The sequence below is a fragment of the Protopterus annectens genome, chromosome 16.part0 (genome assembly GCF_019279795.1).
Source record: "Protopterus annectens isolate FY-2018-M chromosome 16.part0, PAN1.0, whole genome shotgun sequence".
Taxonomy (NCBI): Eukaryota; Metazoa; Chordata; order Ceratodontiformes; family Protopteridae; genus Protopterus; species Protopterus annectens.
In genome coordinates this window covers 588,313,371-588,338,261 of record NC_056750.1, presented here as the reverse complement: position 1 = coordinate 588,338,261, position 24,891 = coordinate 588,313,371, and the positions used below count along the sequence as shown (strand labels likewise).

The 24,891-nt window shown below is 41.1% G+C and overlaps 1 protein-coding gene and 1 non-coding gene across 3 annotated transcripts in view; one reads left to right on the top strand and one right to left on the bottom strand.

The window, feature by feature from the left end:
* LOC122790888 (1-acyl-sn-glycerol-3-phosphate acyltransferase alpha-like) overlaps window positions 1-24,891 on the bottom strand; it is a 1,029,281-nt gene that overhangs the window by 202,038 nt on the left and 802,352 nt on the right. The gene's annotated exons all lie outside the window — the stretch shown is intronic.
* On the top strand, window positions 18,263-18,344 carry TRNAL-AAG. The gene has a single exon. It is a non-coding gene; the product is annotated as a tRNA-Leu (tRNA).

Here is a 24,891-nt window from a genome sequence, read left to right as displayed (position 1 = left end):
CAAAAAACTTCTGGAAGAATGAGTGGTTACAAAACATTTCTGCCCTTTACATTACGCTCCAGATATAGCCTTATTTTTTCTAAATATGAATATGCCTTACAGGTCAGCAAACAATATCTAGGTAATTGGGGTTGGTGCACTGTGGGTAAGTGAAGCTTGAGAGTTCTTGGTTGCCATGAGCTTTATCAAAGGCGAAGTTGGATCGGATCTGAACTGAACCCATCAGCTGAGGAAGAATGAAAATGGATAACAGAAATGGAATGTTACGGTGAGTACATAACTTGTTTGTCATTTCAGTATTGGCTGAGAGTATTTGGAGAGTACTGTACTGTGGGAACAAAGTCAATCTGGTGATGAGCATGTGCAGGACCAGGATTGTTTAAGATGTTAATAAGTGGTTTAAAATTAATGAGTTTGTCAGATTGTTTTATTTGTGTAAGATACAATTCCAGAGTTTAGCAATGTACTGTGAGTACAGAGCGCCTCCCACATTATCTGACTTATTTACGAGTAGGAAGTTTTTTTTACTACAACATTGGTCCCTTGCTGGGCAGACAGTAGGGTAGTAGTAAAGTTTCGCAGTGTAGGGCATTTTTCTAGATTATGAATGAGTTTGTGTACTGTAGTTAGCTGTGAATATTTTAGGCAGTTGTGCAGTTCAAGCCGGTTTTATTGCTTTAAGCTATAACAATGGTGTGTCCTATGTGGGAAATTGGTGTCACATTTAGCTATTTTACTGTAGCAGGAGGCAAGTTTCTTTCTTTGAGAATTGTTTAAATTTGTTAGAATTGGAGTGGCATATAAGAGATATGGCAATAAGAAGGTGGTGGCTAGAGTTTTTCTTGCAGTATCTGTAAGGAATCCATTGATCCTATAAAGGCAGCCTAGTTTCTGATGTGTATGATTTAATGGTGTGCAGTATATGCTGATAACATTTGAGATTGTCATCTATTATAACGCGTAGAATTTAATTTGAGTTGCGGTTTCAATTACAGTATTTGCCAACTTTACAGTACAAGATTTCTTTTTATTTTGCCAACTTTTTTTTTTGGTAAAAAAGCATTAACTTACTTTTCTTGGGGTTGAGTAGGAGGTTTGATTCTTTGAGCCAGGTTTCTGCAGAGCAGTAAGACTTTTACGCAATAACGGAGCTTATTTATTGTTGAGGCCACACATATCAACTGAGTCATCTGCATATTGAACTAAACTAGCATGGGATTGGAGTTTATCAATAAATACATTAAATAGGACAGGACTCAGGATAGAGCCCTGAGGGACTCCTGCAGTAACTGGTGGAAAGGATGAGTAGGTTTGTTGCCTTCCAGATAACTAACCAACCACAAGGAGTACTGTGAAAGTCCTAGTGAAAAAAGAGTTGAATGAGCAGTTGCTGGTGTAAGACAGTAACAAATGGCTCTGACAAGTCTAAGAACATGGTAGACACAAGCCCACCTTTGTTTCTTTGCTGGTTTATATTGGTAAATGTAGTAGAGCAGCACTGGTGCTGTACTGGGGCCTAAAGCCACATTGTTTCTGAGATGGGTTATTTGAGGTTATGTATTGTATCAGCTGTATATGGATGTATTTCTCTAGAATTCTGGACAGGGGGGAGAGAATTGCTATTGGTCTGTAGTTATTAAACTCCATAGAGTGCCTTTGTGCAGTGGTATGATGTAAGATTTCTTCCACAATGATGGGACAAATCTTTCTAAGAGGATAGGACTTCTGCAGTCTTTATAAAAAGTACAGATGTGTAAAATCTTTTAACAGCAGATGCCCTTTTCACTGTTGCAGTATTGATCACCTCTGGGATATCCTGCCAAGGACAGCCCAACTTTCAGCCAGTATGCCAATACCTATTACCTAGGAAGCGTCGTACATCAGGCATATGCTTCCCACACAAGCAGAGCATAAAGGTGACGTACATGCACTCTGAGCTCAGAACTTAAGTGACCCAGAAGAACTAGGACATGTACATCCAGAAAAAGGAAAGAAAGAATAGAGAAAAAGGAAAGGAACCTCTCAGCCAGTAGAAAAATATCACTCATGCAAAAGAGAAAGGGAGCAGGAAGGAGGGAGTGAATACTGCAACACTGTAAAGGACATCTATTATGGTAAGATTTTACACAACTGTACCAGGCCCTTCCATATCACTGTTGCAGTAATCACTAGTGGGCGTGTATAAAATATACAGTGAAGGCAAGGATGATCCCTCCACAAACTCATGCAGGATAGACTTAGCAAAACTTGCCCTGACCATGGAAACAACATCCAATCTGTGAAAGTGCAAACCAATGACTAACTTCAAGGATGGAGTTGGTATCCAAACCTTTGAAGAAAGGCCCCGAGGAAGTTAATTCTCTAGTAAATTGAGCCCTCACAGAAGCAGACAACTTACCATGAAAAGAATAGCAACATGAAATGGTCTTAGACATCCAAGAGGACATGGTTTGCTTACTAACTGCCAAACCCAACATCCTGGCATGAAAAAAATAACAAGCTGATCAGATTTATGAAAGGCCCTTGCCTAAGCAGTATCTGAGCTGTCTATGCAAATCCAAAGTATGAAAAACCTTCTCACTAGCAGATTGCAAAGAAGGGAAAAAAGAAGGAAGCTGCACAGACGGATTAAGGGACAGCTCATTAACCACTTTGGGCATAAAAGACTGATTCATATGGAGACCCTGTCACTATGAAATACCAAAAAAAGAGGTATCATCAAGACCTGATGTTCAGATACCCTTCTGGCAAAGGTTAGAGGAATGAATAAAAACAGTCTTCCAGGTGCAATGTTGTGAAGATGATGCAGTAGCAAGCTCAGGAGGAGCCCGAGTCAGCTTTTCAAGGACAAAATTAAGATCTCAAGAAAGAGGAATGGGCTTTCTTGGAGGTCTAATATGAAGGATGCAGTTACAAAACTGTTTTACCTTAAACCTAGAGGCTACAGGAGGAGTAAGTGGCAGACATGGAGGAATTGCTGACAAGTTGGCTTTAAATGAAGAATATGCAAAGCTAGCATGTTTTTCCCCTGAAATCTGAAGAAATAAGGGAACTGGGGACCCAAAGTAGATAGTCAGCTTTCCTTTGATAACCATGTTGCCAAAGTGGTTAGAAAATTCTTCTATGTGACCCATCTGATCACGAAAGGGTTCGCATCAAGATCTAAGGATGTAATGGTGCCCCTCTACTGTTCCCTCATCAGACCCATTATTGAGTACAATGCACCAAGTGGAATGTACCTGGCTAGACATCTCCAGCAGCTGGACAGACCACAGAGGTACCTAACCAAGAGGATTACTGGCCTCAAACAGCTGCCCTATGCAGCAAGATTGAAAAAGCTAAGACTCTTCTCTGTTGCATACCGCTTTCTCAGAGGCGATCTCTGTCTAACGTACAGAGCCATGTCCAACCCAGAATTGTTGAACATGCTCATCTTAGCAAAACCAAATCTACTCAAGCTACACGCTCTAGGGATATAAACCTCAACACAACAATGAATAGAACGTGCTGGAGGGACAGGTTCCCTTCGCAGAGACTTCCCTTACTATGGGAACAGGGTCCCGATCTACATAAGACAGAGCCCCTCACTATCACTCTTCAAGAGGAACCTTGATGAGTGGATGGGTAACAGAAAGTTCACACCGGGGATCACACCAACAGCACTACTAGATAGGGGCCAAGGGTACTAGCTGCTAGTACAAGGGTCTAGGGAACTACTAAAGGGGCAGTGAATACCGCACAACGTGGCTGGGCTAATATATGCCTTCGGGCAGATAACCCAGTACCAACCTATGAACCTATGTAGTAGTTCACACAGATATGAAAAGAACCAAGGTGACTGCTACTGAAAAGGGGTCCTGGTGATGTTTAAGAAACCACAAAAAAAACTCTTCCATTTGGACATGCATGATTGTCTGGTCTTGGGTTTCCTGCACTCCTGCAGGACCCTAAGCACATCATCAGAAAACTGAAGTCTGAAGGGAATTAGAACCCTATCACCTAAAACATCAGTTGAAGAGTGAACACATGAGAGTGAAGGAGAGATCCTTTGTCTTGTGTGAGAAGATCCATGTGGTGAGGTAACTTGCGATGATTGCTCATGGCTAGATGGAACAAGAGGGTGAACCACTGCTGTCTGGGCCAAAAGGGAATCACCAACAAGATTTTTGAAGAGTCCGCCTTGATTTTTGTTAAGGGCTTTTGGAAAAAGAGGAGGTGGAGGAAAGGAATACGAAAATACTCCCTTTCAAAATAAAGACATGGGGTCCACTTTCCAAGCCAAAGGGCTTGGGACTCTAACAGAACTGAGCGAGTTGCCTGCTCAGAGGGGAGGAATACCCCACTGATGAACTATGTCCAGAAATACATCTCTGAGAAACATCCATTTGCGTGGCTGTGCTCTGGACCTGCTGAGAAAATATGCCACAAGATTCCACTCTAAAGGTATATAGAGTGCCTGCAGTGTAACCTACAGCTTGATGGTTGTTTCCCATGCTTGAATGGCTAACATGCAAATAAGCGAAGACTTTGTGCCCCCTTGTTTGTTGATGTACCACATGACTGTGGTGCTGTCTGTATAAACTTTTAAGGGACCCAGTACCCAGAGAGCATGGAAAGCCTGAATGGCCAGAATGAGAGACTTTATTTCCTTGATGTTGATGTGATCCACCCTTTGCTGAAGGGACCAAGGCCCTGCACACCTTCAGGGTGCCTGAATTGGCTTCCCATCCCAGCTCTGATGTGTCAGTGAAGAGTGCATAAGACGGATGAGGATGGTAGTAAGAAAAGTGTGCTGCAGTCTGACTATTGTCATGGTCATGGACCAGTCGGCCGAATACGGAGTATAAGGCTGGCTTCCGGTCATGGCGCCCCTCAGTGGCGTCAATCGTCAGGGTACTAATGCGCATGACCGGCAGTGACAAAACAAACCTTCTTGCCCAAGATGTCAGAAGACCCAAAAAGACAGTCCCAAAAACAACCTGCACCAAAACATGTACAAAGACACAACCAATATATACAAAAAAGGGAGGTGGTAAAACTCACCTACACAACCACACCCCTAAATACAGAGGAAGGAGGAGGTAAATTAGTTTGCAACAATCTTCCATTCGAACATCTACATTTATGGTAGGTACAAAGAATCCCTATGTTCTTCGTCTTCCATTGCGCAATCCTGACTATTGGGTAGAATCCCAAGCAGCAGTGAAGGGCTGGCAAATTAATCTCTGGTAGGGCTGAAGATGATAGCACCAAAACAGAGTATGCAAAACCAGCCTGGACTTAGAGTAGAGCTGAATCCAATAATGCTTTAGACTTAGAATGTGAAGGAAGATGGCTGCTTCCAAAATATCATGCCACCCCCTTAGAATGCTGTAGAAGTGGCAGTAGCCTAGTGGAATGAGGCCTAATCCCGGCTGGATCCTCCCTTGCCATTAGAACAACAGAAGGCAATGCAAAGCCAATCCACGGAAATAGTGACAAGAAACACAGGCTTGCCTGTGAACTCTAAACAAAGAAACAAACATTACTGAGACTGCCTAAAATCCTTAGTCCTGCTTCAATAATATCTCAGTGCCTGTGTACATCTAGTGTAAAAAGCTTTTCCCCTTTATTTTGGGATCTGCATAAAAGTAGGCAAATGAATAGTTTGGTTTAAAAGCACTAAAGAAACCACCTTAGGCATAAAGGAAAAAGGCTCTGCGTAATGATACCCTATCACTATGACACCCTGCAAAAGGCTCTACTGGGGCCTGCAACTCAGAAACGCTAACGCAGAAGTAATGTATTACAGATCAGCAGTCTTCCATGACATCAATTTCAACTCAGCAATGTTTTTCCAACTCAAAAGGTGGTAGAGTAAAGGAGTAGGAGCTCTACATTAATCCCAAGCCGGAGTAGGGCTCTCAAACTGGTCTTATGTTCTGCCCCTCTAAGAAAAAAATTGAATCATAATGCGAAAACAAAGGTGAGTCACAATCATAAATGGCTATAAATTGCTGCACCAGAAATCTCAATCACAAAGAAGGCGAATGCAAGTCCAATACAATTAGGCTCTGTTTAGAAATCCACACACTCAAATTAGTACTCCAAATCTCCAAATTCTTTGCTGTACAAATTCCTTGGTATTTCCATTTGTAGCCGTACAACTTCCTTAAACTAGGTCTTCTAGCTTCCACCTGCACATTTAAAAACGTGCTGAGGAAGTTGAGACCTGCTGTGCTTGTAGAGAGAATATGCCAGGCTGTTAGGATTCTGTGAAGCTTGACATTGAGCAGATAGCCATCCTTGCCAGATAACAGATGAGGAATCAGAGTAAGGCTATGGAGGCTTCCTTACAGACTCCGTATTGCCAATATCAAGCTATGCGAGGCCATCCTGGAGCTATCAAAATCATCCTTCAGCTGTCTACCTGGAAAGAAATAATAAAGGCATGAAGAAGAAGCCCAGAGTGGGAAAAGGCATAGAGCATCCACTTTTTCCAACTGAAAGTGTGAGCATCCACTGCAATAGCTGTGGCGCTGGTGGTTTTTGTGCAATACATAACAGATGGTGGTTGTGGAGAAAGCGACAAATCAAATGTCTGGAGTTCCAACTGTCAAGTTTCCCTTTACATGAAGATCCAGTTTCCATTTGTAAGGTAGGATCCATGATTTGTCTGTGTTCTGGCTCTGCTAGCCCTGAAAGAAAGAGTGCAGAAACCTTGCCTGAAGAGTTAGCCATCATTGCTTGCCCCTTAGCATAAAGGAGAATTGCCTCCATAGAGGATGAATGTTGATGTGCTTGTTGATGTTTGTGTTGTCAGTCAGAATGTCTGTTAGAATCAACACCTGCCTGGAAGAGTAACTCATGAAAGCCACTGCTACAAACTCACATCTCCTCGCGTTGATATGTAGATGCTGTGATGCTGTAGTCTGGCAGGCCAGCATCTTCCATCTATTTAGATTAGATGAGCTCTGAAAAGCAGTGTCGAGGGGCATGCATAACTCGTTTAAATCTGACTAGCCTCTGGCCGGGTCACAGAAGGTGACTTTTAGACATTCACCACAAGCACCACAAGAATTCCTTTTTGAAGCGGGTATTATTTGAATGACCAGTGTCCATCCTGGCTGAGTGCTGTGTCCATACATTTTTGACTCATGCATTACCCTCCTCATATGCAGTTTGGCATTGGGCTTTTCCAAGATCTAATGCCATGAACCCTAATGCTTGAAAGGTTTTGTCCTTGCAGTCAGCACGGACTGATGAGATAGTTGATGTGAAAGTGTGACAGACTTTGGTGTCCGGGGTTAAAAAAGGCCATCTGGGCTGCTGTATTCAGTCTCACACCCAGAAAGCACATGTCTTGAGAGGTACTCTGGGGGACTTTATTTCGCTCACAGAATACAGCACTGCTATGACATATTCCAGATGCTGAAGGTCTTCCAGGCAGTCGTCCAAGTAAGGATAGATTTGAATGCCTTGAAGCCTGAAGTAAGCTATCAGCCAGAACCTTTGTGGGTATACTGGTACAAGTAGATAAGCCAAAGGGCAATGCAGAGACTGATGCTGAAAGTCTCCAGTCAGAAACCGCAGATACACTCTGCAAACCTAGCGGCACATGAGAAGCTTCTTTGAGATCCAAAGTTACCATCCAGTGATCTTTGCCCAGCAAGGTAACAGTTGTTGTAACGTCAACATCTTGAACTACGTGTTCCCCTTCTTTGGTACTCAGGACAGGGCGAATAAATCCAAAGCCCTTTCTGATACAGGGACTGGCTGAATGGCCCCCTATCTGAGTAACTGAGAAATTTGCTTGTGAGCATGAATGATATCCAGCACCCATCTGTCTGAGTGACTGAAATCCAATTTTCTTTGAAAAGAGACAGTCTTCCTCCCAAAGGAGCTGCCAGACGAGAAGGGTCTGCTTACGAAAGGACTGACCCTGCCCTCACCAGAAGTCTGAGCAGGTGAACTGTCTGATCTAGGCCTAAACGAACACCCTTGAGCCCTGCCCTACCACGTCTAGACCTACTCCTCCATTTTCTTTAAAACTGGTCCAAACAACACATCAGACTCCACACTGCAAAGATGCTTACCCGCTCAGACAGACACATGACAAAATCAGCAATCAAATTTTACTTAATACCTCGCCAAAGCATCCACCTTAGATTTCAATTGTGAAAGGAGATAATTCTGATATTTTAGCATATGAAACACTAATCCACACGCTCATGGCTAGAGGGAAGAAGTATATACTTTCTTACCCCACCTATCCAAAGCCCTTGCCTCTTTATCAGAGGGTACAGGATTTTTAACCACAGAAGCTTTAGGACTCTTAAACAAATACTTATGAGCTGGGCACCCTATAATACCTATCAGCATCCTCCACCACATTCAGCACAGAATCAGAGTAATCCTGGCCTTCCATTTAAAGTGCTCCCTCATGGGTGAAGAGTCTCTGAAAAGAAAAATCCTCAGGAGAAGCTGTTGGAGTGGTATCATCCACATCAGAATCAGAATAAGTAGGAAACTCTTGCAAGTCTACCACAGAAGTCTCAGAAGCCTCTGAACACTGTTCAAAACTATCAAACTCCTGGTCCACCCTTATCAGGGGGCATAGAACCTCTAATCAGAGTAATCAAATCTTCTGCCATTTTAAGCATATGTTTCTAGGTAGGCACAGAAATGCTAGGAGAAGCCCCACAGAAGCTGAACTTGGCCTACCTCAAAAGAAGCTTTGGCAACAGAAGGAGAGCCCTAACTACCTTGGGAAGAGAGAAGAACAGTTACCTGAGAAGCCCCCTCAGCCTGGCCTACCTCCTGAGAGGGCACATCCTGTAACAGTAAAGTATCAGCCTGAGACTCCATAGAGACTCCTGGCAAAACCTCTGCCCCTGAGTTTTCTAAAGAACCGGCGTCCGGGACTGCGGTTCCTCACCCTAGGCTTCACTGTTTTGTCTTTGCTTCTTTTTGAGGCGGCGCCCGAGCATCCGGGCATATATAATTGCAACGCTTCCCAAACACTAACCTAGCACAATCTAGCCTCCTCTTAATAGTGCGCTTGTTAAATCTAGCACAAGGCGGCAACCAACAACGCCGTGCTCAGGCCCTAAACAAGGTATACACAATGTATGATACTGACATCCGTTAAATACAGAGGCAAGAAAAACCAAAATGTTCTAACGGGGTTACTTAGCCAACTCTGTTTTGCTTTCATAAAATTGCTTCTGCACAAAAGGCGAAATAGCGTGCCCGTCGGTCATGCGCATTAGTACCCTGGCGTAGCGTAAGTCTAAGGCGCCGCCACCGGCGTCAACTACTCTGGAGGGCCGACTGGGACGCGGACTATACCCAATAGTCAGGACTGCAGCAATGGAAGACGAAGAACATCTCCTGGATTAACAGATAGCTGCCAAATCCACCAATGAATTTCCAGTTTGAGACAAGGAAGCAGAGGAATGAGATGGTCCAGTGGTGGAAGTGTTGAAGCCAAACTGATTTTAGGTATCACTGAAACGTGCTCATATGAAGCCTGGCCCAGGGAAGCATGGGGATAGTGGAGACTATGAACCCCAAAGCTCTTAAAAACTTGACTGAAAAAGAGGATAGGGGAAGCGGGGACAGAAAATGTGTGTGGGACCAAACCTTGGAGGCAGGAAGAGATGCCAGCACTGGAACTTTCTGGAACCTGCAGCCTAGGAAAATAGGATCCTGAGATGGAGTTAACATTGACTTTTGAAGGGTGATAGTGAACCCTAGGCTGTGCAACAGAAGCTGGGTAAAATAAAGCTCCTGCACCAGCTTGGAATGGGATGGACCCTGCAGTAAGCAGTCATCCAGTTAAGGAAATAGCTGAATGTCCTGAAGCCTACAAAAGGTGACTACAGGGGCTAGACATCTAGTAAACACTCTTGGGGCTGTGGAAACCCCAAAGGGCAAAGCAGAGAACTGAAAAAAGTAGACTTGGTGAACCCAGCAAAGTGAAGGACATTCAGAACAATGCACAATAACAGTGTTTGTATTGCCGGCAATGAAGTTCTGAGTTGGGAGTGTATGTACATCACTTTCATATGTCTAATGTACTATGCTTCCTACACAATAAAGGCTTTGGTACACTGGTCAGACATTGCTCTATCCTTGGCAGGAGATCCCAGAAGTGATGAATACTGCAACGGTGATGTAGATGGACATCTATCATTAACCAACTGGTTATGATTAGAAAAACTCAAAGCTGGATCTACCCATATACCCAGCTCCTTAAATTAATCTACAGTTTCAATCACTATGTGATCTAGTGAAGATTCACCTTTCAGTTGATGTCTCCCAAATCTCACATGCTTAGTGTTTGATGTATTTATCAGCATATTTTTCTCATGTGCCCAAATGGTCAATTTAGTCACATTCTTTTGCAGACATGCCCTATCTGTAACACAAGTAATCAGTTTACATAGTTTCATGTCATCTGCCTACAGACTGTAGAACACCTTAGCTGAAAAAGATAGATCTGAAAGATACAATAAGTATGGTCCTAGGATAGAGCCCTGTGTGACACCCTGATTGTAACCTCGAATTTCACTTGTCCAATTGCTGTATGATGGGTGCTATGTGCTATATGCAAGTCATGCAGCTATCCATCTTATAAAGCCTATATCAATACCTAGTTCTAATTTACTGATCAGTGCTTTGTGTATGACCTTGTCAAAAACTGAAGTCAAATCTATATAAATTACATCACAGTTTTCATTTACAGCAATTATGCTGTTACAGAACGTCATGTTACAGGTGGCAATATATCTATTTTCAACATACGTATGCTATTATATGGTTTCAAGTCTCAACTTTTTCAATTCTGACAACCTATCCAACTCTACCTTGGCCATTATTTTTCTACAACATGATAGTAGACATAGGGTCTGTATGACACTGGGTTTGTCCTACTCCCCTTTCCCTTAAAGTCAGGTTTAACAAGCGTCTCCAATCTTCAGCAATATTGCCATATTTATACAGCCTAGTAAACAATAGACATAATGGTACTGAAAAGTTCCTGATGAAGTGTTCTCAGGTCATTATTATTAATTCCATCTCCTCCCTGTGCTTTGACTGGATCCAGTTTGCATAGTTATTTTTCAATATAATCTAATTTGATTTCAGTATCTGAAATTACCTGGCTGTCACTAGGAAAATTTATCATCCCCTTTGTGGAGCCAAAATGCTTTGCATAAGATTCTGTTTATACATTTATAATTGCTGTGTCCAAGAATACATTTTAGAATCTACATACACTATCACTTTGTATGTTTTTACTTCTTTCACATCTTATGCATCTATAAAATGTCTTCCTATTATGCTCAATATCTTCATATAAAATTTCTTCAATGTTTTCTTAATCTTCTCACACTGTAATCTGTCTGTCCAGCTTGTTTATTTCAATTTTCAAAGTTGTAGTTCAACCACTTTTCCATTTCTTATATTCTTCGTCTCTCACCTTAATCAAGAATTTTGTTGTTATGGAAATATATCCTCCTGATGTTGTTTGCCTAGATCCTGATGTTAAACTTTTTTTTTATTTTTTGCATTCAGTTTTGTGGATGGAATTCCTTTCATTCAGATCGACAATTATTTTAACTATCCCATTCAACCAAGTATGTTTGGTTTAAATTACTCCTCTACCCCACCTGACCCTGCACAGCCTCAGTATCTTCTCAAAGACTTCTGCAATATCCTGTCTCAATCTCCTAAATCTTCCTTTCTGGGTACCCTGGAGGTAACCCTCCACCAGGTGATCCCCACCCCCAACCTCATCAAGAAGTCAACCTCAATAGTACACATCTGTTAGGTCTGGGGAGTGATGGATCTGATGGGGAGTTGCCAAAGAGCTTGGTAGCTGTCATCCTTCCTTGTGTTGGCAGGTCAGTAACCATTGTTATGAAGGTCGTTAGTGCAAGGACATTAAGATATCATTGCTGCCCCCCGTGTTAAATCTGAAATTCCCTGTATGGCTTCTAGACTCCACCAGATGTCACCTAGGCACAGAGTTTTCCCATCTCATTGCCCTGGGGTAGGATAGCTGGCTGTCAACTGCTACATATTTCCCCCAGCCAGGCTTACAGGCAACTTGAGCCTTTTCCCGAACTTGGGTTGCAAATGAAGCAGATGTCCTATGTACCATTGGACTGGATACTTTGGCTCAATTTACTTACAAATACATGGTATACGCTGTATAACCTTAGTCAGACTATGCTATTAAAGCCAATACTACTGATCCACTTAAAAAGTCTATAAAACTCAAACACACTTCAGAGAAGATGGGAGAGCTTGTTTCTTCCCTAAACAAACATTGCCCTAGAAGCAGATCTAAGGAGTCACGGGACCACATGTGGTGGTCCCGTTCTAGGATTTACCCATGGTGGTCAAGACATACTATTTTTTTTTTTAATTATTTGAGTTCATATTTAAGTCTTCTACGATTCTCCAATTTAAATTGTGTACAACCATCCTGACATAAGAATAAAGACAAAGTTTCTTATACCAAGCTTTGATAGAACGGAATTTGGTTATTCTACCTAATTCACCTTTCCCACTATCTTACTGGTGGTCTTTATTCATGGAATATGTAACATCTGAACATGTACAGTACCCAAGTTTCCAGCAAGAGTGTTAGAATAATATAGTAACCATACTTATGTACCTTCCATTATTTCACACAAGAATGATGATTAGCATTTGAAGGAAAGGTCACTCTGTTTGAAAGTGACCAAAAACAGTACAGTTTTCTACTGTTTTGGTCATTTTAAGAATGTACTAAAAGCATGACAAAATTAAAAGGGCAGAAAACTTCCAGTATCTAGTCCAATAGCAGAAGAACAAGAATCCGGATGAGTAAAATAAAAGGTTGAAGGATATAAAAATCAACATGACAAAAAATCCTTTCTTGCTCACTTTAACCAAGGTCTTATGCTATTTAGCTGGAGGAAAGGTAGTAAAATGCGGCGTCTTCTGGACAATGCATTGGACTAAAGTAATGCCTACGTTTGCCGTAGACATCATTAGGATCTCAACTTACTTATCTGTCAGCTTAACTCAATAACACCTTTGTGGTGTGGAACGTTGAATCTTTAGCAGCCTATACATATCTGGCATTCCATAGTATTTCTGAAAAATAAACTTAAAAAGCATAAGGTAAACAAATGTAAATATCTTGCAAACAAGGTCGGACCAAAACCAGTACCAAAATTAGCCACAAAAAAAACACACAAAAAGACTAGAACCAATGGCAGAACAGAAGCAGCCTCAAGCAGATTACCTATCAAGTTTTTTATTAAATGCTTTCATCCTCAGACTTCTTCAGAATTCTGATGAAGTCTGAGGACAAAAGCTTTAATAAAACATTTTGTGAATGATAAAAGGTATTAAAACTGGACAAATAGCAATAATCAGTAAGAAACATTTTACAGTGATAACAGTGCATTCATAATCTTTCCATACATACTGTAACATATAATGCACACAAACCCCACATTATATGTCTGCCATATTTTCATAAAATTGTCGTATCTTGAAAACTATACAGCACAAATATCTTTAGATCATTTTTGTTAATCAGGCACACTGATATGACACGAAATTCCTCTGAGTCCGTTTGAGATATTTACAGAAATATGAAATATCTGCTTAACTGAAATAAGAATTTTACTTAATTTTACAATTATCACTGTAAATAAGTCTAGCTATGGCTCAATGTGAAAATCACAGTGCACATTTCAAAGATAGTTTTCAAAACCATTAAGGTTTCACCCGATGTCATGTGACACTTTGGGGGTCACTTGGTTTTTGAGGCATGAAGTACATATGGAAATATTTTCATAATTACTAACAAACAATATCTCCGGTAGTGTGGGATATAAAAGGACCCCAGCAATGAATTTTCCTGTCTACAACCATAGCATTTCACACCTTACCCCTTATCAGGTACAATATGGACATTAATATGAAAATATGAATAGTTAAGTGACAAACGGTGATTAGTTTCTCTGTTGCAAGACATCCTAAGTTAACAACCTTGGTGTCATTTTGTTAGTAACTCCTCACACTTTCTAATACTGCTTATTATTAGCTGGTAAATAACTTTAAGCCAGACCTAAAAAAGGTCTGGATGCCATAAGGAACTATGGTTTGGAACTGGAGGTATACAACAAGGTGCTATAGACTTGAATAAGTTAATGAGGGCACCCACAAGCACAGAACATGGCTGCTTCCATGCTGCAAATATGGTATAAATACACGCTGCCGAGGCATGTTCATTCAAGTAGCCTTTTTGTGAATATTTTTTTTTAATTTTCTGTTCATTTTACAGCAGTTGGTTTGGATTGTACAAGTCAGCAGTGCAGTTTCAAAGGGGTTTTCACCCCCTATGGGATAAGGTATATACAAGTTGGGGGAGGGTCCAAGCTTCCAGCAAGGGGTGGTGATGGTGCAGGGAGCTTGCCTTATCTGGAAAAAAAAAGTTTTTTTTTTTTAGCCACACTCCTCGTCTTTAAGAATCAATTAAGCACAACTCCTGGAGATGAACCTAACACAAGGAAACCTGCAAATATAGTATCTTTCATAATTGGCCTCACTGGAATGTGCAGAATATTGCCAAAATGATCAAAGCTCCACTTCACTCTTCCACAGGTACCAGCTCTGACAGTTATATGTGGAAAAAAGGTTGGTTTGCAGGACGGTCCGTTAAGAATTCTACGAATTTTGAGTTCCAAAGTTTCTCTAAAAAGGTATTTCTGGTACGGAATTGCAGAGAATAGGACTCCTTATCTTCATGTGTTCCTGAGATAATGGCCTCTGGTTCTCTGACTCCTCAAGGAAGCCAAGGGTGAGGGACACACTGATACCATTCAGGTCAAAGGGATGTGTTCATGCATGGATGATAGATGTGTGATCCCTGCAGTCCTAAGGGGCACATCTGATTATAAAAGTAATTCACAGCTGTGAACTTTCCTCAGAGTACTCAAGTGTCACTGTGACACCCAATCTAACATAACTCGATTACTCTCCTCCTTCATGTCCAGTTCACTGTACTTCATTCTGCGCACCCCTCTGAGCTTAATTTTTACATCCCTTATTTCTTACACCAGAAGCTTCTTTTTTTACTTGTACCATTACTTCACAATCTGAAACAATCAGGGATACATGCCATGACATTTTTTACACTGTTCTGTAGGTATAGTTAACACATGTAATTTCCTTAGTTATCAAACTAGAAACAACGAAAACTGCTCCAAGGACCAGGCAACACAACCAGATGTAACTGAGGTATTTTATTCACAGTCACTGACTAAGCGCTTTCACCAACAATTGGCTTCTTCAGACTCTGAAGAAGCCAATTGTTGGTGAAAGCGCTTAGTCAGTGACTGTGAATAAAATACCTCAGTTACATCTGGTTGTGTTGCCTGGTCCTTGGAGCAGTTTTCGTTGTTTCTACTTTCTACATTTGTGCCCTGGTTTGGGACTATTGCTGTTTTGGTTGCTTAGTTATCAAACTACTTTATTTCAGTTTTTATTTTGAATGAGCATACATGTACTTTAACCTACATACAGATTAAATGTGCTTTCTGTCTTCATCATGCAGATTTTTGCTTGCTTTCAAATACCTTGAATCTTGCTGTTTAAGCATTAAGTTCCATTATACTGTTTATGCTCCTTTTTGAGGTGGGGTTATGGCATGAAATAAGTGCTGCACATACCTCTCAACCTCAGAGTGCAAAAAATCTGGACAAAGCCTAAAATAATGTGGGGACTAAGTCCCCAAAATAATGACAATTTTTAAATATTGCTCTTATAAATTTAGAAAGTTGCTAGAATAAAAGTGTGTGTGTTGTTTATATATTTTCTGATTCTGAAGGATAGGAAGTCTGGAACAAATAAATGTACATTACTTACTGACTTCATTACGGACTTGAGTCTTCAGTGATTTGTCAGGAAAAAAACTAATTTTATGAGGGGAACCCCCCTTCCAAAAAAATGAGGCAAAATTCTGGACAGCTGAGTGGCACGGTGCTGTATGGATTACAGTATTAACCTGGTAATCAAATTGAAATAAATAAGGTTTTCTTTATTTATACATTTTATTTAAAATTTGTTTAGGAGAGTAGATCACAGATCACATGTGACCAATTTCAGTCTCACACTGGGAATATAAAGTCAGAATTGCATTTAATGAGAGACAGCAAGAGTGTGATGAAAATACATATCTATAACACATGCATAGTCAAGTACTAGACTAGCTGCCCTTGCAGGCCATTTTAAGTCTAGCCAATTTCCCTTTTTGTGCTCGAAATAACCTATCCCATGTGGTTATAGATTGGCCTTACCCATCCCATGGTTAATAATTATATATTATCAATAATAATAACAACTGTGATCATACTTTAATTAATTTGAGGGGACTCATGCATGAGGTAAAATTTAGGAGCTGCCTCTGTCCATTAGTAGTACAGGGGTCAGTCCTCAGCTAAATTTTCTGTTTCCCATCCACATATTTATGTTGCTCATGAAATGGCCAGGGATAAACTTTTTTTTGGTACATGAGGAGTCTGTTCCACAGCACCAGTGTTCTCTGCGGAATATACCTGTCCTTCCAATCCATTCTGTTGACGGTGGAGAAGAGGTTTAGAACCCTAGACCAAGTATTTCTGACACCATTTGACTTGCTGATGTGCAGTAAATCCATCAGTAGTGGGTCAGAGGATTCCCTGCATGCCAGACAGGTCATTTCTTAACACTCTGTAGGATACTGAGTATAGTGGACAGGGATTTGAGTCCCTCCATGTAGGACATGTTATTTAGGCCTTTTAGTAAGGTATCTCTTGCGGGTGTTCCAGTTGTTGCACCTATCTGGACAGACACAAGCCAAAGGGGGCATTATATTCAATGAGTGGTCTAATGAGGGCTGAGTAAAGGGGACAATGACATCCCATAGTGCTAGACAAAATCCTTTTGTTTATAAGCTGTGCAATACAGAAGGCCTTTCTTACAACAGACACATATTGATCAAAAGTTCATTCACTGCCCACAACTTCCCAAATTCCAAAATACTGGGTCAGCTCTTAGGGGAATATTTTCAAGTCTTTCTATGGCTTTGCATTGGAGGGTCATCAGACTTGTAGGTCTGTAGAAGGTCCTCCCTTATCCAGGGAATGACTTTAGTTGTTCTCAATTTGCTCCAGACTAAACCAGTATTGAGGCTGAGACTGAAAAGTGTTGTTAGGGGTGTGGCTAAATCGTGCTTCATGCTACACAAAGATGCATCCAGGGATATTGTGAGGACCCATCAATGCAGTATTTTTAGCTTTTGATGGCACTTTTAGGACTTGGTCATGTGTATTGGCTGGAGGTGAGCCAGTGTCAGGGATATCTGGAAGGAGGTGAGAGAAGGATAAAGTTAGACCTAAATTTATTTGCCAATAGGTTTGCTGCATCGTCAACCTTGGTACAGATAACATTGTTCGCTATCAGTTCAGTGCATTGCTGCATTGTTCTTTTGAGATTAGGAACACAAAAAACTACCTTGTGATTGTATTTGGCTTGTGTAGGAATTTTAGCCTCAGACTTAGCTTTGGTGGATTTTATCAAGCCCCCCGAGTTGTTTATTTCAGTGAGGAGGGCCTCTAACGTATTAGGAATTACTTTTCTTCCTTTCGGTCAAAATTATTTCACCATTTTTTTTATATATATATATATATATATATATATATATATATATATATAAAATGCTTGCTGATATTATGGTTCCACCATGTGGAGTTGTTTCTGAGGTTTGGCCTACACTTGTTCCTACAGGGCACAGCTGCATCTTTGCAGCTGTTTACATTCTAATATAATGTGATGGTGTACATTTCTGTGTATTCAGTGGAGTAAACTGGATCTGGTAGGGATTTTAACAGCTAACAAATATGCAGGGAGTATATACAATTCCAATGTACATTGCTTACAATAACTCAAGACAAGCCACACTTTGTACATGTCAGGATGGCCAAATGGTCTAAGGTGCCAGACACGAGGATTGATCACCTTCCAAAGTTCATGGGAATTCTGGTCTTCGTATGGAGGTGTGGGGGTTCAAATCCCACTTTTGACAGGTGGCTTTTACTCACTGCCTGAGATTGAAATGAGCCGATGTGCAGTGTGGTAGTAGGAAGGTCAAATGCCCACACGGTGCTAGCAACAACCTCTGACTGAAAGATCATGACACAGATCTCAAGGGAGGTCATTCCTATGCTATTACGGAGGTAGTGTGGCTGCGTGGTCTAAGGTGCTGGATTAAGGCTCCAGTCTCCCTGGAGGCGTGGGTTCGAATCCCACCACTGCCAAGCTGTGACTGTTGAACTTAGAAAGTAAAGTATCTGGCTGATATAGAAGTGCAGCCAAGGTGGGATGAAGGCAGCAGCTGTCCTGGGCCCTAAGGTGTTAACTGGCAGTTGTCGATGTGGCTTTATTACAGTGCTAGCATAAAGCCAATACTGTAAATAGTACAGGACTGAAGTGGGGAATACAAAAGTCCTTAACGGATGGTATGGTACATGTAGGAATCGCTTGCTACAATGTACATTTATAGCAAGCAATTTAATATAGTTTAAAACAAAAAAAGGTTTTTTTTTTTTGTTCCTAAATGCAACAGTTCAGGAACACATGTTTGTGAGAACAAATTTTGCTCCTTACAGTAACGCAAGATTGCTTTTTTTTTTTTGAGGGAGCTCCTGAACAGGGAAAGGAACTGGGCACTAAATAGGCAAGCTATGCTGCTAGGGTGATCATTACAGCTGTGTGTCGTCTAAGTGGGAATGGCAGGATAGTTGAGCAGAGTGAAGGATAACAATTTTGAGCAGGTGGAAGGAAAGGTAAAGTTGTGTTAAGCACAATTTCATGTGAGTGAAAAGTGTAGACTGCTGCAACAGAACATGCCATATGTGGAACAGCAAATGTGTTTCTAGTATGAGAAAGAGAGTGATGTACTTCAAGTTGGGTGACAGGGTTAAATAAATTGCAATGTCATTTGTCCAGTGAGAAGAGATACGCCTTTAGTTAAGCCCTAAATTTGGTGTAAGATAAGGTGTCTTGCTTGTGAAGGAATACTTTCTAAGTCTTTTGGTAATAGTCAACAGAAGCAGAGATCTATACACTGATGTTAAGGTTTAGGTTAATACAATGAGGGGGTATTCTGCACACTGAGTAGTACGGCAGAGTAGTTGTGGCTTCTGAGATTATATGAGGAATGCAGTCTAATTAGTTTAGCTGCTAGGGGATAGAAAGTGAGTTTGAAATAGCTGAGATTCTAGGAGGTGGTCAACCTCTGATAAACAAGGAGCCACTTTGTTTTCAGTGTTTTAAAGAGGTGTTCATCTTAGGGGACTGGGAGATGAATCTGGAAGTCTTGTTATTGTTTGAATATGCATGGAATTTTTGATGCTGAGACGGTGAGGGTGAGGCCATAATCAAGCTGGGAAAGTAGAATGCCTTTGCTTATGGTTGTTCTGCAAGTTTATTGTTTCAAAATAGGAGGGAGCTAATTTTTTTCTTATGTAGTCAAGGTAAAAAGAAGTTGAGAGAGGGGTCAAGTCAAATGCTGAGGCATTTAAAAGAGGTAGTGTTGTGATCACAGATGTGCAGATTTTCTTGCTTTTGGTTTAAGTTTGCTTACTGCGAAAAATCAGTGTTGGTTTTGTTGAAGATCCAAAACATTAAGGCAAGGATATCTGCTTGCAGGCCTTTCAGGAGATAGGATAAGTTGTTTGTGTGAAATACTAACATGTCATTTGCATAGAGTAGGACAGGGAAATGAGGTAGGTCAAGGGAAAGATTACTTATAAAGATAGAGGTTGTAGAGGAGCAAGTATGAAACCACTGTGGTACTCCTTTTTGAAGGTTGATTGACTGAGAAATTGAGATATGAATTTTCTTGGAGAAGAGGTGATTTCTGATTTAGTCCTGAAACAAAGATAGGCAATCTGGTCTTGTACCTATGTGAAGTAGGTGATGGAGGAGGATATTGTGGTCAATGAGGTCAGAGGCTTTTATAAGGTCAATAAAAAAGGTGTTGCAGAACTGGCCCTTACCCATAGCTAGTAGTATGTCAGTTAAGGTCTAGAGGGGCTGTGAATGTGCTCCAACCAGACCAAAACCCATGTTGTTTATGGGAGGAGCAGGTTGTAGGTAAGTGAGGTGCTGGGAGAGTTGAACATGCGGCAATTTTTTAAGCAGTTTGTCTACAGTGGGAAAGAGGAGTCTGGCTTGTACTGGTAAGTTTTTGCCGAGTTAAATTGCTTTAGGATTGGGCTGACAATAGCTACTTTCAATACAATTCCCATGATAACTTGTGAGGGCAGAGACTGAAGATGTGCTGCGGGGGGATTATGAGGAATTCTCTGAGACTGTATATGGATCAGTGATAAGGCCATCTGCGCCTGGTGGGCTATCAAATTTAACTTGGCGTAGAAGAGATTGTGAGTTCCTGAATGCAGAGAGGTGGTTCTGTGTCAATTGGGGGGGAGGGGTGGTGTCAGTATGAGCATGACTGGGTGGATAAGTTAGAGAATTCAGAGCGGAAGTCCGAGTGACAGAGGGAGAGGAGAGTACAGTTTTATAAAGTAAACTTACCAGAACATTACAAGTTCAAATGTTGACTGCTGCAGTAGCCTTAGCTACACAGATTATATCAAGCACTGGATACAACAGCTGGCTTGGTTCCAGAGCTTAACGGCACCTTCCCAGACCATGCATCCAGACCACTGATAGCTTAAACAGAGTTGTAGAAATAAACAATTTGAGTACCAAGCCCTTAACAGCTTTCATGCCAACAGAAAAAGGGATGCTAGAGCCTTGAAAGAGGAAAATGCTAGGAAAGTAAAATCCTATGTCCACACGCTGGCAACAACAAAAAACAAAACATACAAAAATAATGGAAATAGGTGAAGGGAGTCTACTGCAGCAGTGATGATTCAAACATTTACTGTTATGGTAAGTTTATTTACAGAACTGTACTATGTTCATAATTTGATCACTGCTGTAGTAGACTTGGCTACATGAACAGAGTACCGTAACTTATACTGACTGGGAAGAGAAAGCATAAGGGTCCAGGAGCCCCTGGAAAATAGTCCTAGCAAGGCATTCTCTAGACCTGGACAAGAAATCTTATTTGTAGTGCTTTGCAAAAGTACAGAGGACCAAATTGCTGCCTCTAGTATACATCTAGAGTCTACCCCTTTCCAAAATTTCAGTGATGAAGCCAAAGCAGATTATGTCTTGACCCTACCTAGAGCAGACTTGTTATGGTGGGAATGACAAAAGGAGACAAGAATGGGACAGCCATTTGTGAACAGTCTGCTTTGACACAGGTTGTCCAATTCTTACCTTCATGTGAAATTAATAAATGATCAGAATTTCTGAAGCTTTTAGTTTTGTCAAGCTAGTATTGGAGCTGTCTGTGAACATCCAGAGTATAAATAATCTTTCTCCCTCATTCTTAGTTTCTGGAAAGAAGATGTGGAGATAGAAAAATTGGCTTAAAGTACAATTGCATACCATTTTAAGCATAAATGAAGGGTTAACTTTACAAAGAAATCCTATCTTTGTGAAAAATAAGATGAGACTAACCCATTACAGCTTGCAATTCAGACTTTCTTCTTGCAGAAGTCAGAGCAATCGGCAACAATGCTGTCCATGTTAAGAATCCCAAATCAGCCTGATGTGCCAGCTCAAATGGTCCAAGAGTTAATTTTTCTGAAACAAAGTTGAGATCTCGAGAAAAAGCCATCTCTTTTCTATTAAGCCTAGTATGCCAATGGCCCTTTCAAAAATATTTTAATAAGGGAATGCATTAAAAGAACAGGATCCATGGGCAGGCATGCTGAAATGGCTGCCGAATGAACCTTTATAGAGGAGTAAGAAAGGCCAGAGGATAATAATGGAAATATTACAGAACCAGAGCAATATTAACCTCACAAGGGTCCTGGCTCTTGCCTTGGCACCAATTAGAAAATATATTCCATTTGTTAATATATAATTTCTCAGAAACAGGTTTTTTAGTCTCATTTAACACCTGCTGCACGTCTCAGAAAAATGTTGCCTAAAAGGTACTACAATTCTATTATCCAGACAGTTATATGGGATTGTTTCAAGATGCAGTGCATCAAACAACCCATCTTGTGTGACTAGGTCAAGTCTGTCTGGAAGATGGTGGTAAATGCTCTTGGCAATTTCCAAAGAAAGGAGAACCACAATTGCCTGGGCCAAAATGGAGTCAGAGTAATCTCTGAAGAGTTCTCCTGAATCTCCAGGATGACCCTGAACATCACTGGAAAGGACGGACACGCATACAGTAGCATTCATGTCTAGAAAATGAGAATGTATCAGTTTTCCAGGCCTGCTTGCAAGGAGACCTGGAGCAGAATTTTACCGGATGTTTGTAGTGCATGGAGGCAGACAGCGCTATTAGACGTACTCCCCCAAAAATGGATCAAATTCTAGACAACCCCAAGATTCAATTTCCATTCATAGGTTGGTACTAGGCTATCGGCCCTAGGGCCTATACAAGCCTAGCCATAACAATTCCCTGGCTATTTCTTCCCACAGTATTTACTTCCCTGGATCCCTGTCCAGAACGTGCATAGCTCATCTGCCACAATGTTTTGCTCTGACGGAATGTATGACACCAATAGATTGCAATTGTGCTGAATTGCTACATTCCAGGTAATCATGGCCAAGCTGCACAGTGGGGAACATAAGGAATCGCTCCGTTTTTATATACATTTATGTATCATACGAACATGGTGTGTCTAATAATTTACAGAGGCAATGAGGACCACATATGATTGAGAAAGAGGAGAGCATTTATGACTGCAAAAATCTATGTTTGTGCATCTTAGTCTAGGTTTTTGGTCAAATGACCTTGCAGTTTTACACCCACAAACGCAGCACCCCAAGTAAAGACTGATGCATCTGTAGTTACTGTGGTGGAACGGAATGGAAAACAGGAGACTTGGATTCAGACATAAAAAGAGTTATGTACTCACTATAGCATTCCATCTGTGTTGCCCATTTTCATTCTTCCTCAGTTTATGCGTTCGGATCTGATCCCTTGGATCTGACTCGGGCGTTGGAAAAACTCATGGCAACTAGAAAATTATCAAACTACTCCCTTACCAACAGTGCACCAACCCCAAGTACCTCAGATCTTGTTTGCTAATAACAGCAGAAAGAAATATTGCAGTTACAGAAAGAGAAGACTATATCTGGAGCTATGTACCAAGGAAGTGACAAATTTAAACACCTGCTCTTCCAGGAGTTTTTAGGGCAGGGGGTTGTGTAGGAGGAGAGTTGAGGAAGAATGAAAATGCACAGAGATGGATCATCATGGGGAATACATAACTTATCTGATGATGCCACTTTTCATTCTCTCCTCAGCTTATGGGACAGAGTCCCCAGCTACCGAAACCCCAGGTAAACTCAAGGATAATCCTGTGCACCACTAAACCAAATGATGCTCTGCCCCTGGAGACTACATCCAATTTGTAGTGAGTAACAAATGTATGGGAAGTAGCCCAAGTTGCTGCTGCACAACTGTCGTCCAAGGAAGCGCTACTGTGGAAGGCTGAAGGAAGCATGGCTCTAGTGGAATAAGCTCGTAATGGTTTCAATAAAGTAACTCCAAATTTGTTGTATATATAAGAAATACAATACCTAAGCCATCTAGCTGCTGTAGAGTAACTTTGGCAGTAGGTTTTCGTAGTTTCATGTCAGAAAGAGAGAAATAACTGGTCAGTCTTCCTGATATGTTTTTACCTGTGCAGAATAGAAAATAATTGACAGTGAACATCCAATAAATGTAGCGTGCATCCACTTTTATTAGAAAAGTCTGGGGAAGAGTACCTGGAAATTAATATATCGATTAATATTAGCCTCTGAAACCATTTTACAGAGAAAGAAAGTGTTATTTCCTAAAGTGACCCTGTCTTTATGAAAGATAATGTAAGGTGGTTTCAAAGACGAGGCCTGAATCTGAAATTTGTCTGGCAGAAGTAATGGCTACTAGAAAATTTGTTTTCCAAGAAAGATACTTGAGGTCACATTTAGCTACAGGTTCAAAGCAGGGTTGCAGGGTTGAGTAAGTTGCTGAGGTACTAGATTAAGTCCCATGGGAGAGTAGGGTCCTAAAAGGAGGACCGAGGAGAAGAGTACCTCACAAAGATTTTACATAGTCTATGGGAGGCAACAGAAGCACCTTCAAATCCTATGTGAAAATTTGATATCGCTGCTAGCCGGACCTTTACTGTGGAGGAGCTAGCTCCTTCTTTAAAAATTACGGCTAAAAATTCAAGGATACTATGCAAAGGAACTGAAAATGGATCAACATTATTTTGGTGGGCCCAGTAAGCAAATCTTCTCCATTTACTGGAGTAGAGTTTGTGTAGTTGCTTTATGGGAAGATAGCATAGATTATCTGGCTATTAATGGAATTGGAGAAGCCAAGCAGTCAGCCTGAGGTTCGAGAAGTCAGGATGGATTCATGCCTGTCAGATGAGACAGGAGGTCTTGAGTCGGATCCAGAATCCACGGTGGGTGAAGTAAGTTAGACCAAAGAAGGGGAACCAAAACTGTCAAGGCCAAAAAGGGGCAATGAGGATAACTTTTCTCTTCAACATGACAGCTTTCTGCAAGAATTTGGAAATTAGTGGGACTGGTTGGTAGGCATAAAGCAGGATGGGGGGGGGGGGCAATCGTGAAGCAGAGCATCCCTCACTGACTCCCCCTGTGTGGGGATCAGGGCACAGTAGCTGCTGTATTTGTTTAGGGGAGAAGTAAAAAAAGATTGCAACAATGCTGGCCGCACTGACAAAAAAATCATCTCCACCACATTCTTGT